This window comes from Anopheles maculipalpis, assembly GCF_943734695.1.
Source record: "Anopheles maculipalpis chromosome X unlocalized genomic scaffold, idAnoMacuDA_375_x X_unloc_1, whole genome shotgun sequence".
NCBI lineage: Eukaryota > Metazoa > Arthropoda > Insecta > Diptera > Culicidae > Anopheles > Anopheles maculipalpis.
The window spans coordinates 102,501-117,500 of record NW_026060413.1 but is presented as its reverse complement, the minus strand read 5'-3'; the positions used below and the strand labels follow the sequence as shown (position 1 = coordinate 117,500).

Here is a 15,000-nt window from a genome sequence, read left to right as displayed (position 1 = left end):
TTTACTCAAAGTTAGAGTCAAAAAAATTTTTGTCAAAAAATCTTCCGTCGGTTATACCGGTACCCATGTCTCATAACTTGTACCAAGTTGTGAAGGGTAAATTTTGACAAAAATCCAAAAAAATCATTAAAAAGTCGCTATTGCTTATTGCATTCAGCATCGTTAGACGACTCTTATATGCCTTGGATGACCACTGTCTGATGATTATTTTAGCTTTTATGCCAAAATTTTGATTTCGTGTCTTACGTCCCTACATTAGACGACCTTGGATTTTCGTCTCCTGCACCGCCATGCAACTTTGATGGTCGGGTAACTTTCACTATTTACTGTCGGAGATCACTTTTCATGATTAATAATGCATCCTGAGACCGTTTTACTCAAAGTTAGAGCAAAAAAATTTTTTGTCCAAAAATCTTCCGTCGGTCATACCGGTACCCATGTCCTATGACTTGTACCAAGTTGTGAAGGGTACATTTTGACAAAAATCCAAAAAAATCATTAAAAAGTCGCTATTGCTTATTGCATTTCGCATCGTTAGACGACTCTAATATGCCTTGGATGACCACTGTCTGATGATTATTTTAGCTTTTATGCCAAAATTTTGATTTCGTGTCTTACGTCCCTACATTAGACGACCTTGGATTTTCGTCTCCTGCACCGCCATGCAACTTTGATGGTCGGGTAACTTTCACTATTTACTGTCGGAGATCACTTTTCATGATTAATAATGCATCCTGAGACCGTTTTACTCAAAGTTAGAGCAAAAAAATTTTTTGTCCAAAAATCTTCCGTCGGTCATACCGGTACCCATGTCCTATGACTTGTACCAAGTTGTGAAGGGTACATTTTGACAAAAATCCAAAAAAATCATTAAAAAGTCGCTATTGCTTATTGCATTTCGCATCGTTAGACGACTCTAATATGCCTTGGATGACCACTGTCTGATGATTATTTTAGATTTTATGCCAAAATTTTGATTTCGTGTCTTACGTCCCTACATTAGACGACCTTGGATTTTCGTCTCCTGCACCGCCATGCAACTTTGATGGTCGGGTAACTTTCGCTATTTACTGTCGGAGATCACTTTTCATGATTAATAATGCATCCTGAGACCGTTTTACTCAAAGTTAGAGCAAAAAAATTTTTTGTCCAAAAATCTTCCGTCGGTCATACCGGTACCCATGTCCTATGACTTGTACCAAGTTGTGAAGGGTACATTTTGACAAAAATCCAAAAAAATCATTAAAAAGTCGCTATTGCTTATTGCATTCAGCATCGTTAGACGACTCTAATATGCCTTGGATGACCACTGTCTGATGATTATTTTAGATTTTATGCCAAAATTTTGATTTCGTGTCTTACGTCCCTACATTAGACGACCTTGGATTTTCGTCGCCTGCACCGCCATGCAACTTTGATGGTCGGGTGACTTTTGCTATTTACCGTCGGAGATCACTTTTCATGATTAAGAATGCATCCTGAGACCGTTTTACTCAAAGTTAGAGCAAAAAAATTTTTTGTCCAAAAATCTTCCGTCGGTCATACCGGTACCCATGTCCTATGACTTGTACCAAGTTGTGAAGGGTACATTTTGACAAAAATCCAAAAAAATCTTTAAAAAGTCGCTATTGCTTATTGCATTCAGCATCGTTAGACGACTCTTATATGCCTTGGATGACCACTGTCTGATGATTATTTTAGATTTTATGCCAAAATTTTGATTTCGTGTCTTACGTCCCTAAATTAAACGACCTTGGATTTTCTTCTCCTACACCGCCATACAACTTTGATGGTCGGTTGACTTTTGCTATTTACTGTCGGTGTTCACTTTTCGTGGTTAAATATGTATTCTGAGACAGTTTTACTCAAAGTTAGAGAAAAAAATTTTCTTCTCAATAAATCCCCCGAAACCAATGTCTTATACATTGAACCAGGTTATGAGGCGCACCTGTGTGTGAAGAGTTCTTCGTGTGGTTTATAGACATTTCAGGCACTTGGTATATAGTTTTGGTTTGTGCCCAAGTCCCGTACTTAGAGATATTTTTGGTTTCGGACCAACCAATTCGACTTGCCTTCATCTCTTGTTAGGTTTATAATATCAATACTCGAACTTATATGCATGTTCAGGGACATCATTTTAACTTTCGGTTTGCACCCAAGTCCCGAACTTAGAGATATTTTTGGTTTCTTATCAACCAATTCGACTTGCCTTCATCTCTTGTTAGGTTTATAATATCAATACTCGAACTTATATGCATGTTCAGGGACATCATTTTAACTTTCGGTTTGCACCCAAGTCCCGAACTTAGAGATATTTTTGGTTTCTCACCAACCAATTCGACTTGCCTTCATCTCTTGTTAGGTTTATAATATCAATACTCGAACTTATATGCATGTTCAGGGACATCATTTTAACTTTTGGTTTGCGCACAAGTCCCGAACTTAGTGATATTTTTGGTTTTGGACCAACCAATTCGACTTGCCTTCATCTCTTGTTAGGTTTATAATATCAATACTCGAACTTATATGCATGTTCAGGGACATCATTTTAACTTTTGGTTTGCGCACAAGTCCCGAACTTAGTGATATTTTTGGTTTCCGACCAACCAATTCGACTTGCCTTCATCTCTTGTTAGGTTTATAATATCAATACTCGAACTTATATGCATGTTCAGGGACATCATTTTAACTTTCGGTTTGCACCCAAGTCCCGAACTTAGAGATATTTTTGGTTTCGGACCAACCAATTCGACTTGCCTTCATCTCTTGTTAGGTTTATAATATCAATACTCGAACTTATATGCATGTTCAGGGACATCATATTAACTTTCGGTTTGTACCCAAGTCCCGAACTTAGAGATATTTTTGGTTTCTCACCAACCAATTCGACTTGCCTTCATCTCTTGTTAGGTTTATAATATCAATACTCGAACTTATATGCATGTTCAGGGACATCATTTTAACTTTCGGTTTGTACCCAAGTCCCGAACTTAGTGATATTTTTGGTTTTGGACCAACCAATTCGACTTGCCTTCATCTCTTGTTAGGTTTATAATATCAATACTCGAACTTATATGCATGTTCAGGGACATCATATTAACTTTTGGTTTGCGCACAAGTCCCGAACTTAGAGATATTTTTGGTTTCTTACTTACCAATTCGACTTGCCTTCATCTCTTGTTAGGTTTATAATATCAATACTCGAACTTATGTGCATGTTCAGGGACATCATTTTAACTTTCGGTTTGTACCCAAGTCCCGAACTTAGTGATATTTTTGGTTTCTCACCAACCAATTCGACTTGCCTTCATCTCTTGTTAGGTTTATAATATCAATACTCGAACTTATATGCATGTTCAGGGACATCATATTAACTTTTGGTTTGCGCACAAGTCCCGAACTTAGTGATATTTTTGGTTTTGGACCAACCAATTCGACTTGCCTTCATCTCTTGTTAGGTTTATAATATCAATACTCGAACTTATATGCATGTTCAGGGACATCATTTTAACTTTCGGTTTGCACCCAAGTCCCGAACTTAGAGATATTTTTGGTTTCGGACCAACCAATTCGACTTGCCTTCATCTCTTGTTAGGTTTATAATATCAATACTCGAACTTATGTGCATGTTCAGGGACATCATTTTAACTTTCGGTTTGTACCCAAGTCCCGAACTTAGTGATATTTTTGGTTTCTCACCAACCAATTCGACTTGCCTTCATCTCTTGTTAGGTTTATAATATCAATACTCGAACTTATATGCATGTTCAGGGACATCATATTAACTTTCGGTTTGTACCCAAGTCCCGAACTTAGTGATATTTTTGGTTTCTTACCAACCAATTCGACTTGCCTTCATCTCTTGTTAGGTTTATAATATCAATACTCGAACTTATATGCATGTTCAGGGACATCATTTTAACTTTCGGTTTGTACCCAAGTCCCGAACTTAGTGATATTTTTGGTTTCTCACCAACCAAATCGACTTGCCTTCATCTCTTGTTAGGTTTATAATATCAATGCTCGAACTTATATGCATGTTCAGGGACATCATATTAACTTTTGGTTTGCGCACAAGTCCCGAACTCAGTGATATTTTTGGTTTCTTACCAACCAATTCGACTTGCCTTCATCTCTTGTTAGGTTTATAATATCAATACTCGAACTTATATGCATGTTCAGGGACATCATTTTAACTTTCGGTTTGCACCCAAGTCCCGAACTTAGTGATATTTTTGGTTTCGGACCAACCAATTCGACTTGCCTTCATCTCTTGTTAGGTTTATAATATCAATACTCGAACTTATATGCATGTTCAGGGACATCATTTTAACTTTCGGTTTGTACCCAAGTCCCGAACTTAGAGATATTTTTGGTTTTGGACCAACCAATTCGACTTGCCTTCATCTCTTGTTAGGTTTATAATATCAATACTCGAACTTATATGCATGTTCAGGGACATCATATTAACTTTTGGTTTGCGCACAAGTCCCGAACTTAGAGATATTTTTGGTTTCTTACTTACCAATTCGACTTGCCTTCATCTCTTGTTAGGTTTATAATATCAATACTCGAACTTATGTGCATGTTCAGGGACATCATTTTAACTTTCGGTTTGTACCCAAGTCCCGAACTTAGTGATATTTTTGGTTTCTCACCAACCAATTCGACTTGCCTTCATCTCTTGTTAGGTTTATAATATCAATACTCGAACTTATATGCATGTTCAGGGACATCATATTAACTTTCGGTTTGTACCCAAGTCCCGAACTTAGTGATATTTTTGGTTTCCGACCAACCAATTCGACTTGCCTTCATCTCTTGTTAGGTTTATAATATCAATACTCGAACTTATATGCATGTTCAGGGACATCATTTTAACTTTCGGTTTGCACCCAAGTCCCGAACTTAGTGATATTTTTGGTTTCGGACCAACCAATTCGACTTGCCTTCATCTCTTGTTAGGTTTATAATATCAATACTCGAACTTATATGCATGTTCAGGGACATCATTTTAACTTTCGGTTTGTACCCAAGTCCCGAACTTAGAGATATTTTTGGTTTTGGACCAACCAATTCGACTTGCCTTCATCTCTTGTTAGGTTTATAATATCAATACTCGAACTTATATGCATGTTCAGGGACATCATTTTAACTTTCGGTTTGTACCCAAGTCCCGAACTTAGAGATATTTTTGGTTTTGGACCAACCAATTCGACTTGCCTTCATCTCTTGTTAGGTTTATAATATCAATACTCGAACTTATATGCATGTTCAGGGACATCATTTTAACTTTCGGTTTGTACCCAAGTCCCGAACTTAGAGATATTTTTGGTTTTGGACCAACCAATTCGACTTGCCTTCATCTCTTGTTAGGTTTATAATATCAATGCTCGAACTTATATGCATGTTCAGGGACATCATATTAACTTTTGGTTTGCGCACAAGTCCCGAACTCAGTGATATTTTTGGTTTCTTACCAACCAATTCGACTTGCCTTCATCTCTTGTTAGGTTTATAATATCAATACTCGAACTTATATGCATGTTCAGGGACATCATTTTAACTTTCGGTTTGCACCCAAGTCCCGAACTTAGTGATATTTTTGGTTTCTTATCAACCAATTCGACTGCCTTCATCTCTTGTTAGGTTTATAATATCAATACTCGAACTTATATGCATGTTCAGGGACATCATTTTAACTTTCGGTTTGCACCCAAGTCCCGAACTTAGAGATATTTTTGGTTTCTTATCAACCAATTCGACTTGCCTTCATCTCTTGTTAGGTTTATAATATCAATACTCGAACTTATATGCATGTTCAGGGACATCATTTTAACTTTCGGTTTGCACCCAAGTCCCGAACTTAGAGATATTTTTGGTTTCTCACCAACCAATTCGACTTGCCTTCATCTCTTGTTAGGTTTATAATATCAATACTCGAACTTATATGCATGTTCAGGGACATCATTTTAACTTTCGGTTTGTACCCAAGTCCCGAACTTAGAGATATTTTTGGTTTCTTATCAACCAATTCGACTTGCCTTCATCTCTTGTTAGGTTTATAATATCAATACTCGAACTTATATGCATGTTCAGGGACATCATTTTAACTTTCGGTTTGTACCCAAGTCCCGAACTTAGAGATATTTTTGGTTTCTTACTTACCAATTCGACTTGCCTTCATCTCTTGTTAGGTTTATAATATCAATACTCGAACTTATGTGCATGTTCAGGGACATCATTTTAACTTTCGGTTTGTACCCAAGTCCCGAACTTAGTGATATTTTTGGTTTCTCACCAACCAATTCGACTTGCCTTCATCTCTTGTTAGGTTTATAATATCAATACTCGAACTTATATGCATGTTCAGGGACATCATATTAACTTTCGGTTTGTACCCAAGTCCCGAACTTAGTGATATTTTTGGTTTCCGACCAACCAATTCGACTTGCCTTCATCTCTTGTTAGGTTAGCAAAATTTTTAATGCAATAACATGTATTTTGTGAGTTTATGTCCGAGGGATTTAAGTACCGGACTTAGAGAAATTTTTGAAGTCCAAACATTCAATTTGGACTCCATACTCCATTGCTCCTCTAAGAGGTACCTAGTACCCCGTAGCGAAGCAACCGTCACGTTTGAACTTTCCACTAGGAGGTGCAGCCATCACTCGACATGTTAATCATTATCACCCCATACTACTCTCTATATCCGGATACGGCGCTAACCCGATTGCTTGCCCCGACAGCAATCGACCCACTCGTAAGCGGGTTACCCGTAGGTAAGTCAACGATGCGTATTGCCCCCTTCAAGCAAACCGATCATCACTCCGTGGAGGAGTAATGACGGACCCGTACCGGTATCAACTGCATATGATCAACATTCTTATGAACCCACACACTCTTCGCTTATATGCTCAGTAACATTTGAATTCTCTCTCTGTCTTTCGTTTTCCAACTCATTCATCGTGCATACTGAACACACCCGGAAAGGTGCGACAGTACACACGAATACACCACCAAGCATGGGTCGCCTGAGAGGATCGATGCGAACGCATCTCTACAACTCGCAGCTCCCAGCCTGAAGTCCCGTCGTTTGCGGGCGGTCGGTAGGCATCGAAACTAGTCAAGTCCACGGTCGGCGAGGTCAGCTGCCACCAGTGTTCCCTATGGTCAGGTACTAACACGTGCGGTGCGACCCTGCGCGATGCGGCCAAGTCTAGAAGCGGGGATGAGGCGCCAGGCTGCGAGGCAGCGCCAGCGTATCTCGGAGGGTTGTTAGGCCCGCTAGCTTACGATTGCCTATGGGGGTTTGAAGCGCTATCAGCTCGGATTGGTTACGACCTTAGAGGCGTTCAGGCATAATCCAGCGGACGTAGCGTCATACCAAAGTCCGGTCGAACTAGTATTGAGCCAGTGGTCCGTACCTGTGGTTCCTCTCGTACTGCACAGGAATTCCGTTAAGATAGCACAAATGCACACACCAGTAGGGTAAAACTAACCTGTCTCACGACGGTCTAAACCCAGCTCACGTTCCCTTGAAAGGGTGAACAATCCTACGCTTTGGGAATTTTGCTTCACAATGATAGGAAGAGCCGACATCGAAGGATCAAAAAGTCACGTCGCTATGAACGCTTGGCGACCACAAGCCAGTTATCCCTGTGTAGTTGCGATCGGTCAGCCGAAGTGAGCAGACGTGCCTGTGCTGTGCTCCGTGAGGAAAAATTTTTTCGTGTTATTCAGTGAATACAATAGTTAGGGTGGTGAATTTACGTGTGCGGCCCCCGATCTTGGTCCTACGCCCCCCCTCCGAGTTTTTCCGGAAAATTCGGAAAATTGAGGGAGTTTTTCGCGGGATGGTTTTTCGCGAATATTAAGAAAAGTAGTGGACCGATCGGGCCAAATGAGGTCTCAAAAGAAGCGGGCCAGTGTGCCGCATGTTTTTGAGAAGGAAAAACTTTGAAAAGAATGGAGTTCAGTGATATGTGAGTGATTAAAAAGTGAAAATTGAACTTAAAATAGCCAGTGTAGCTTAAGAGCTAGAAGAGAGCTGCCATACAAAGATTTGTGCGTTTCTTGGAGGAGAACAATTCCAGAAAGTTTCAAGACAATCGAGTGAAAACTGGCGGAGTTACAGGGCGGCAAAGTTTCGCACCAAAAAAGGACGCCGTTTTTCGCCTTCCGAAAATGGCGGCGTGTGTGTGAAAAAAGCCGTTAAAAACCGTTAAAAACCGTTAAAAACTGGTCCCTGTACCACCAACACCCGGACGGAACATTTTGTGCGGAGCACCCGGTGTTCGGACGGGTTGTTCAGAGTGTCCGCCCTGGTTTCCCGAGAGTTCCCGGCGGGCCCACTGGCCGCTTTTTGGAGGTTCGGCCGGCCAGTCAACCGATCCGGGCGTGCGACCCCTCCATCGACGCGTCTCGGTAAGTGGAAACTGGGAGTGACCATCCCGCCCCCCTCCCACCCACCCACCACCCACTGGAGCGGAAAAACACCCTCACAAACGGTTTTTCCGCGTTTTCCCGGGGAAGGAAGGGAGATAGCGTCTTGGGGTCTTCGGGAGAGTTGTTCGGGTGGACCCCCCCCACCCACCCCCCTGGAAAACCGACCGATTTTCCACCACCAGGGGGCGCTACAGCCAGGAAAAGCCACCTGTTGAAGAGTTTTCCGACCCTCACGGGAAAACCGGGCTTTTCCCGATAGGGGTTTATATGGGGCACGGAGCCCGATTTTAAAGAAGAATACCCCCCCGCAAGGATTTCCCCCCACCCCCCCTGGAAAATAGGGTTTTTCCGGGCAGCCCCCCTTTCCAAACTATCAACTGGACCCGGGCAAGTGGGGTGTCCAACGACGCAGCTCAACGGTACGAAGTGAACGCACACCCCCCCCCCCCGCCCCCACCTACCCCAACCACCCACCAACCCCCCGGAGCCGTAAACCGGTTATCTTAGCGGTTTTCCGCAATTTTCCCGGGGAAGGAAGGGAGATAGCGTCTTGGGGTCTTCGGTGGAGTTGTTCGGGTGGACCCCCCCCACCCACCCCCCTGGAAAACCGACCGATTTTCCACCACCAGGGGGCGCTACAGCCAGGAAAAGCCACCTGTTGAAGAGTTTTCCGACCCTCACGGGAAAACCGGGCTTTTCCCGATAGGGGTTTATATGGGGCACGGAGCCCGATTTTAAAGGAGAATACCCCCCCGCAAGGATTTCCCCCCACCCCCCCTGGAAAATAGGGTTTTTCCGGGCAGCCCCCCTTTCCAAACTATCAACTGGACCCGGGCAAGTGGGGTGTCCAACGACGCAGCTCAACGGTACGAAGCGAACGCACACCCCCCCGCCCCGCTCCCACCTACCTCCACCACCTACCAACCCCCCGAAGCCGTAAAATCGGTTTTTTAAGCGGTTTTCCGCGATTTTTCCGGGGAAGGAAGGGAGATAGCGGTCTCGTGTGGAAGAGAAAGTTGCTCGTTAGGGAAATTTCCATCAATCCCCATCATTAGAACCTGGATTTTCCGACTTCGGCCGGAAAAGTCAAATTTTCCGGGCACCATTTTCCGGCCGGATAGTACGAAGTTGGGTGTCCAGCGACGCGGCTTGGAGTAAGGAAGGTAGAAAACATCACCCCGCCCCGCTCCCACCTACCACCACCCCCCTGGAGCCGGAAAACCTGTTTCTCCGAGGGTTTCCGTTAGTTTTCCGGGGGAAGGAGCGGAGCTAGCTGATCCAGAGCCGCAGGGGATAGTAGGCGAGACCCATTACTCGCTTATGAGTGCGCCGTATAAATTACGGCCTAGAAAAGGGTCGGTGGTGGCTACCCAGCCACCAGTGTATGAGCGTCCGGCCACGCCCACGATGGAGCTTTGCTACTCCAGCGACGAAGATGAAATGAATAACACCATCATTGCGACGTCGGGGCGCGAGGCAGGGGAGGCGGTCATGGAGTTGGAGCAACCAACAGCCTTAGTGCTAACACCATCGGCATCTCCTGCTCCGGAGGCAGTTGGTGGGACCATCGACGCGGGAAGCTGGGCATTGCTGATGGCACAGCTGCAAAGTATCGCCGCCCAGCTCACAACCGCGCTGGAGGAGTTGCGTTCTTGTCGTGAGGAGAACTCAGCACTTCGACGCGAAAACGAGTTGTTGCGCACGGGCACTCGATCAGTGCTTGAGTTGCAAACTGCGGCGATACACGGCAGTAACCGGGAGTCTGCCCGGAAGCGTCTGCAGCGGCAAAGGCAGCGACAGCGAGAAAAGCAGCAGCAGCAGCAGCAGCAGCAGCAGCAGCAGCAGCAGCAACGTCAGCTGCAGCAGCAGCAGCAGCAGCAGCAGCAGCAGCAGCAGCGTCAGCAGCAGCAGCAGCAGCAGCGTCAGCAGCAGCAGCAGCAGCAGCTGCGTCAGCAGCAGCAGCAGCAGCGTCAGCCTCAGCAGCAGCAGCAGCAGAAGCAGCAGCAGCAACAGCCGCAGCAGCAGCCGCAGCAACAGCAGCTCTGGACGACGGTGGTGAAAGGCCACTCGTCCAAGCGGCAATGTCACCAGCCGCAGCAGCAGCAGCAGCAGCAACAGCAGCGAGGCGAGCGATACGTGCCACCGCAGCTTCGCACACCGCAGCAGCAGCAGCAGCAGCAGCAGCGTCCGCAGCAGCAGCAGCAACAACATCAGCAGCAGTCTAAGGGGCGTCCTGTACGACCTGACCGCATCGCGGTGGTTCCGGGTGCGAACAAAACCTGGACGGAGATGTACGTTAAACTACGTACGTCTCAGGAGCTGCAGGACGTCCGGGCGGACATCGGGATGGGGCGTCGGACCGCGCAAGGCCATCTGATAGTCCCGCTGCGCAAGAACGTGGACAGCGCGGAGCTGGCTCGCCGCATTCAGCTGGCGCTCGGCGAGGATGGCGTGGCCCGGGTCGTGACGGAGATGGGAGAAGTTCTCGTCACAAACGTCGACCCCTTGGCTCAGGAGAGCGACGTGGAGCTTGCCATCAAGCAGCAGCTAGGAGCGGAGCCGGGTATTGCGCGTGTCGAGCTGTGGGAGCTCCGCGATGGCACGAAGCGGGCTCGAGTGCGGCTTCCACTCGGAAAGGCTCGGCTTCTGATTGGCCAGAAGCTTACTCTGTGCCAGTGTGTAAGCGGCATCCGCGAGGTCCCGAAGAAGCCGCTTGATCTTCAGCGCTGCTTCCGCTGCTTACTGACGGGGCACCTGGCGCGAGATTGTCGTGCCCCCACTGACCGGTCGGGTCAGTGCCTGCAGTGTGGCGAGGTAGGCCACCGCATCAGCCAGTGCACCGCGGCGGCTAAGTGCATATTCTGCCAGGGGCCCCATCGCGTGGGCCATTCATCGTGCCCCCAGAACTTGCAATGGCGGGCGTAATGCGGGTGATGCAGGCCAACCTGGGTGGTGGACGCATCGCCCAGGACCTGGCCTTGCAGACAGCCCGCACAAAGCGGGCCGACGTGCTGTTGCTGTCGGAGGTTTACCGGCCTCCAGATGGTAGCGGTAACTGGGCGGTCGACTCGTCGGGGGGAGCAGCTGTGGTGGCAACCGGCCACCTCCCAATCCAGCGGGTCTGGCGCTGTGCCATGCCCGGATTGGCAGCAGCGCAGATCGGAGGGGTGGTTTACATCAGCTGCTACGCCCCTCCGCGTCTCAACACCAGTGAGTTCGAGCAGTTACTGGAGGCGGTGGAGTTGGAGGCCCAACCTCACCCGCGTATCGTCTTGGCAGGCGATTTTAACGCCTGGAACGAGGAGTGGGGTAGCCAGCGTTCTACCTGGCGCGGTGAAGAGCTGCTTGATACCGTCAGGCAGCTGGGCCTTGTGGTCCTGAACCAAGGCTCGGTCCCTACGTTCGTGGGCAACGGAGTCGCCACACCCAGTGTCGTGGATGTGTCTTTTGCGAGCGCATCCATCGCTCGCCCGGACACTTGGGAGGTGGCAGCAGACACCGCTGCGTGCCACTACACGGCATCGGACCATCGGTATATCTTCTTCACCGTGGGGCCTCCAACTCGTGACCAGCAGCAGCGACAACAGCAGCAGCACCAGCACCAGCAGCAGCAGCAGCAGCAGCAGCAGCAGCAGCAGCAGCAGCAGCAGCAGCAGCAACAGCAGCAACAGCAGCAGCAGCAGCAGCAGCAGCAGCATCATCGTCAGCGGGGACAGGGGTCCTCAACGTCGTCCACCACTTTCCGGCACGCTGGCCGTAGATGGAAGACGACGCAGTTTTCGGTCGAGGCATTCACAGCCGCACTCCAGACGGCCGGATTCCCGGAACGAGCCGTGAGCCAGGAGGGGATGGTCGCCGCCATGTTCGATGCATGCGACGACACGATGGAGCGCGTCACCGTGTCACATCGTGACCCCCATCGCGACCTCTTCTGGTGGACCCCGGAGATTCTGCGTCTTCGGGAGGAGTGTGCGGCTGTGCACGAGAGAATGCTTCGTACGACCGATCTGCAGGAGCGCAGCGCCGTGGCCGCACATCATCGGTCGGCGAGGAGAGCGGTGGAGAAGGCTGTCCGGGCCAGCAAGCGTGCACAGCTTGATGAGCTGATACAACAGGCGGAGACCAATGAGTTTGGGGCCGGTTACCGGGTGGTAATGTCTCGCCTTCGTGGCAGCTTTGTGCCACCGGAGACAGACCGTGCCGTACTGGAACAGATTGCCAACGATCTGTTTCCAACTCATCCGCCTGTTGTCTGGCCGGACTCCGAATTGCCGAGTGCGGACACCGAGGAGCAGAGGACATCGCTGACCCCCGTTACTGCGGACGAGCTGCTTAGCATCGTGGGATCAATGGCGAACAGGAAAGCGCCTGGATTGGACGGTATCCCCAATGCTGCGGTTAAGACGGCAATTAGGAAGTACCCGGAGGTTTTCGTCCGTTTGTATCAGGACTGCCTGGACCGGGGTGCATTTCCAGCGCCCTGGAAGAGGCAGCGCTTGGTGCTGCTGCCAAAGCCTGGCAAACCTCCCGGGGAAAGCTCCTCCTACCGGCCGCTGTGCATGCTTGATGCACTCGGCAAGGTGTTGGAGCGCCTAATCCTTAACCGGCTGAACGAGTTCCTGGAGGAACCAGATGCGGAACGATTATCGGACGAACAGTACGGATTCCGGCGGGGCAGATCCACCATCAGTGCGATCCAGCGTGTTGTCGAAGCGGGCAGGAAGGCCATGTCCTTTCATCGTACCAATGCCCGAGACAAGCGCTGCCTGATGGTGGTTGCCCTGGACATCCGCAACGCGTTCAACTCCGCGCCTTGGCAGGCCATCGCCAGCGCGTTGAGGGACAAGGGGGTACCGTCGTCGCTGCAGAGGATGCTGAAAAGCTACTTCGAGGATCGGCGACTGGTTATCGACACCAGCGAAGGCCCCGTCGAGCGCAGCATCAGCGCGGGAGTTCCACAGGGTTCCATATTGGGACCCACGCTGTGGAACGTGCTGTACGACGGGGTCCTGGGTGTCCAGTTGCCTGAGGGGGCCGAGGTTATTGGCTACGCCGATGACCTTGTAGTCTTGGTCCCCGCAACGACACCCCAAGCCGCTTCCTCAACTGCTGAACGCGCCATCGCGGCGATCACGACCTGGCTGGACCGGAACCGTCTTTCGTTGGCTCCGGAGAAGACGGAAATGACGCTCATCTCCACCCTGAAGCGTCATCCGGTCGTCAGCATCAACATCGGGGGAGTGGTCGTGCAATCCCAGCGCTCCATCCGCTATCTTGGAGTTTGGTTGCACGACCACCTGTCATGGTTGCCGCACGTTCAGCAGGTTGCAGCGAAGGCCATGAGGGTTGCGGAAGCCATCACGCGCCTCATGCCGAACCACAGTGGCCCGAAATCGTCACGTGCCCGACTACTGGCGGCCGTTGCGGACTCCATCCTTCGCTACGGGGCCCCAGTATGGTCGGAGGGATTGCAGCTGCAACAGTGTCACAGACTGGTGCAGCGTGTGCAGAGGACGACGGCCATTCGGGTGTGTCGGGCTTTCCGGACGGTGAGGGGAGAGACGGCCGTGCTGCTGGCCGGTCTCATCCCGATATGCCTGCTGATCGAGGAGGACAGCAGGGTGCATCATCGTCTGCAGGATCCTGCGAACGAACACTCGAGAGCGAGTGTAAAGAGCATGGAGCGCGACCGTACCTACGGGCAGTGGCAGCAGCAGTGGGACGCGAATGCTGCTAGAGAGGACGCCAGTCGGTTCACTCGGTGGACGTATCGAGTGATACCTGACGTGAGGACATGGCAGTCACGGAAACACGGAGACGTGACGTTCCAGTTGGCGCAGGTTTTGTCCGGTCACGGTTTTTTCCGTGACTACCTGTGCCGGATGGGCTTCACGTCGTCCCCGGACTGCCCCAGATGTCCTGGCGTCGCTGAGACGGCGGAACACGCCGTTTTCAGCTGCCCCAGGTTCGCCACTGAACGCGGAAGGCTGCTCGAGGCGGGTAGTACGAGCGAGATCACCCCCGAAGGTCTCGTTGCCGCTCTGCTCGAGAGCCCGGAACGTTGGAGCAGCATCTGTGAGTTCGTCGCCGGCGTCACGGACGAGCTCCAGGATGGTTGGAACGCGGAAAGGGAGCTGTTGGCTGCGCAGGGTCAGCCGTCAGCCGCACACCTCCCTGACAACTCGGTGGCCGTCGCTCGTAACCAGCGCCGGAACGTTGCGAGGAACGCGGCACGGGCGAGAGCGAGGGAGTTGCAGCGAGGTGGGCGGCCCCCAACACCACCTCCATCGCCGACAACAGCTGCGCGCCGGGCAGCCATTCGCGAGCGAGTCGCGAGATTCAGGGAGAGGCGAAGGACTGTGGCCTCCCTGGCATGGCTGTACGGCGAGGGTGCGGATTCGTCCAGCGACGAAGAGGACGATTCTCCGTCAGCAGCTTCAGAGCAGCATATCAGCAATCGACCAGGTGGCCTCTCTGCCGCTGAAGCAGCCGCGGCAACGGAGGCAGAAACAGCGGCACGTTGATTAAAAGGGGCGCAATGTGAGTACGAAG

The 15,000-nt window shown here is 49.5% G+C and overlaps 1 long non-coding RNA gene across 1 annotated transcript in view; it reads right to left on the bottom strand.

The window, feature by feature from the left end:
• The window catches only part of LOC126566490 (uncharacterized), a 24,609-nt gene that overhangs the window by 2,866 nt on the left and 6,743 nt on the right, over positions 1–15,000 (bottom strand). The window lies entirely within an intron of this gene.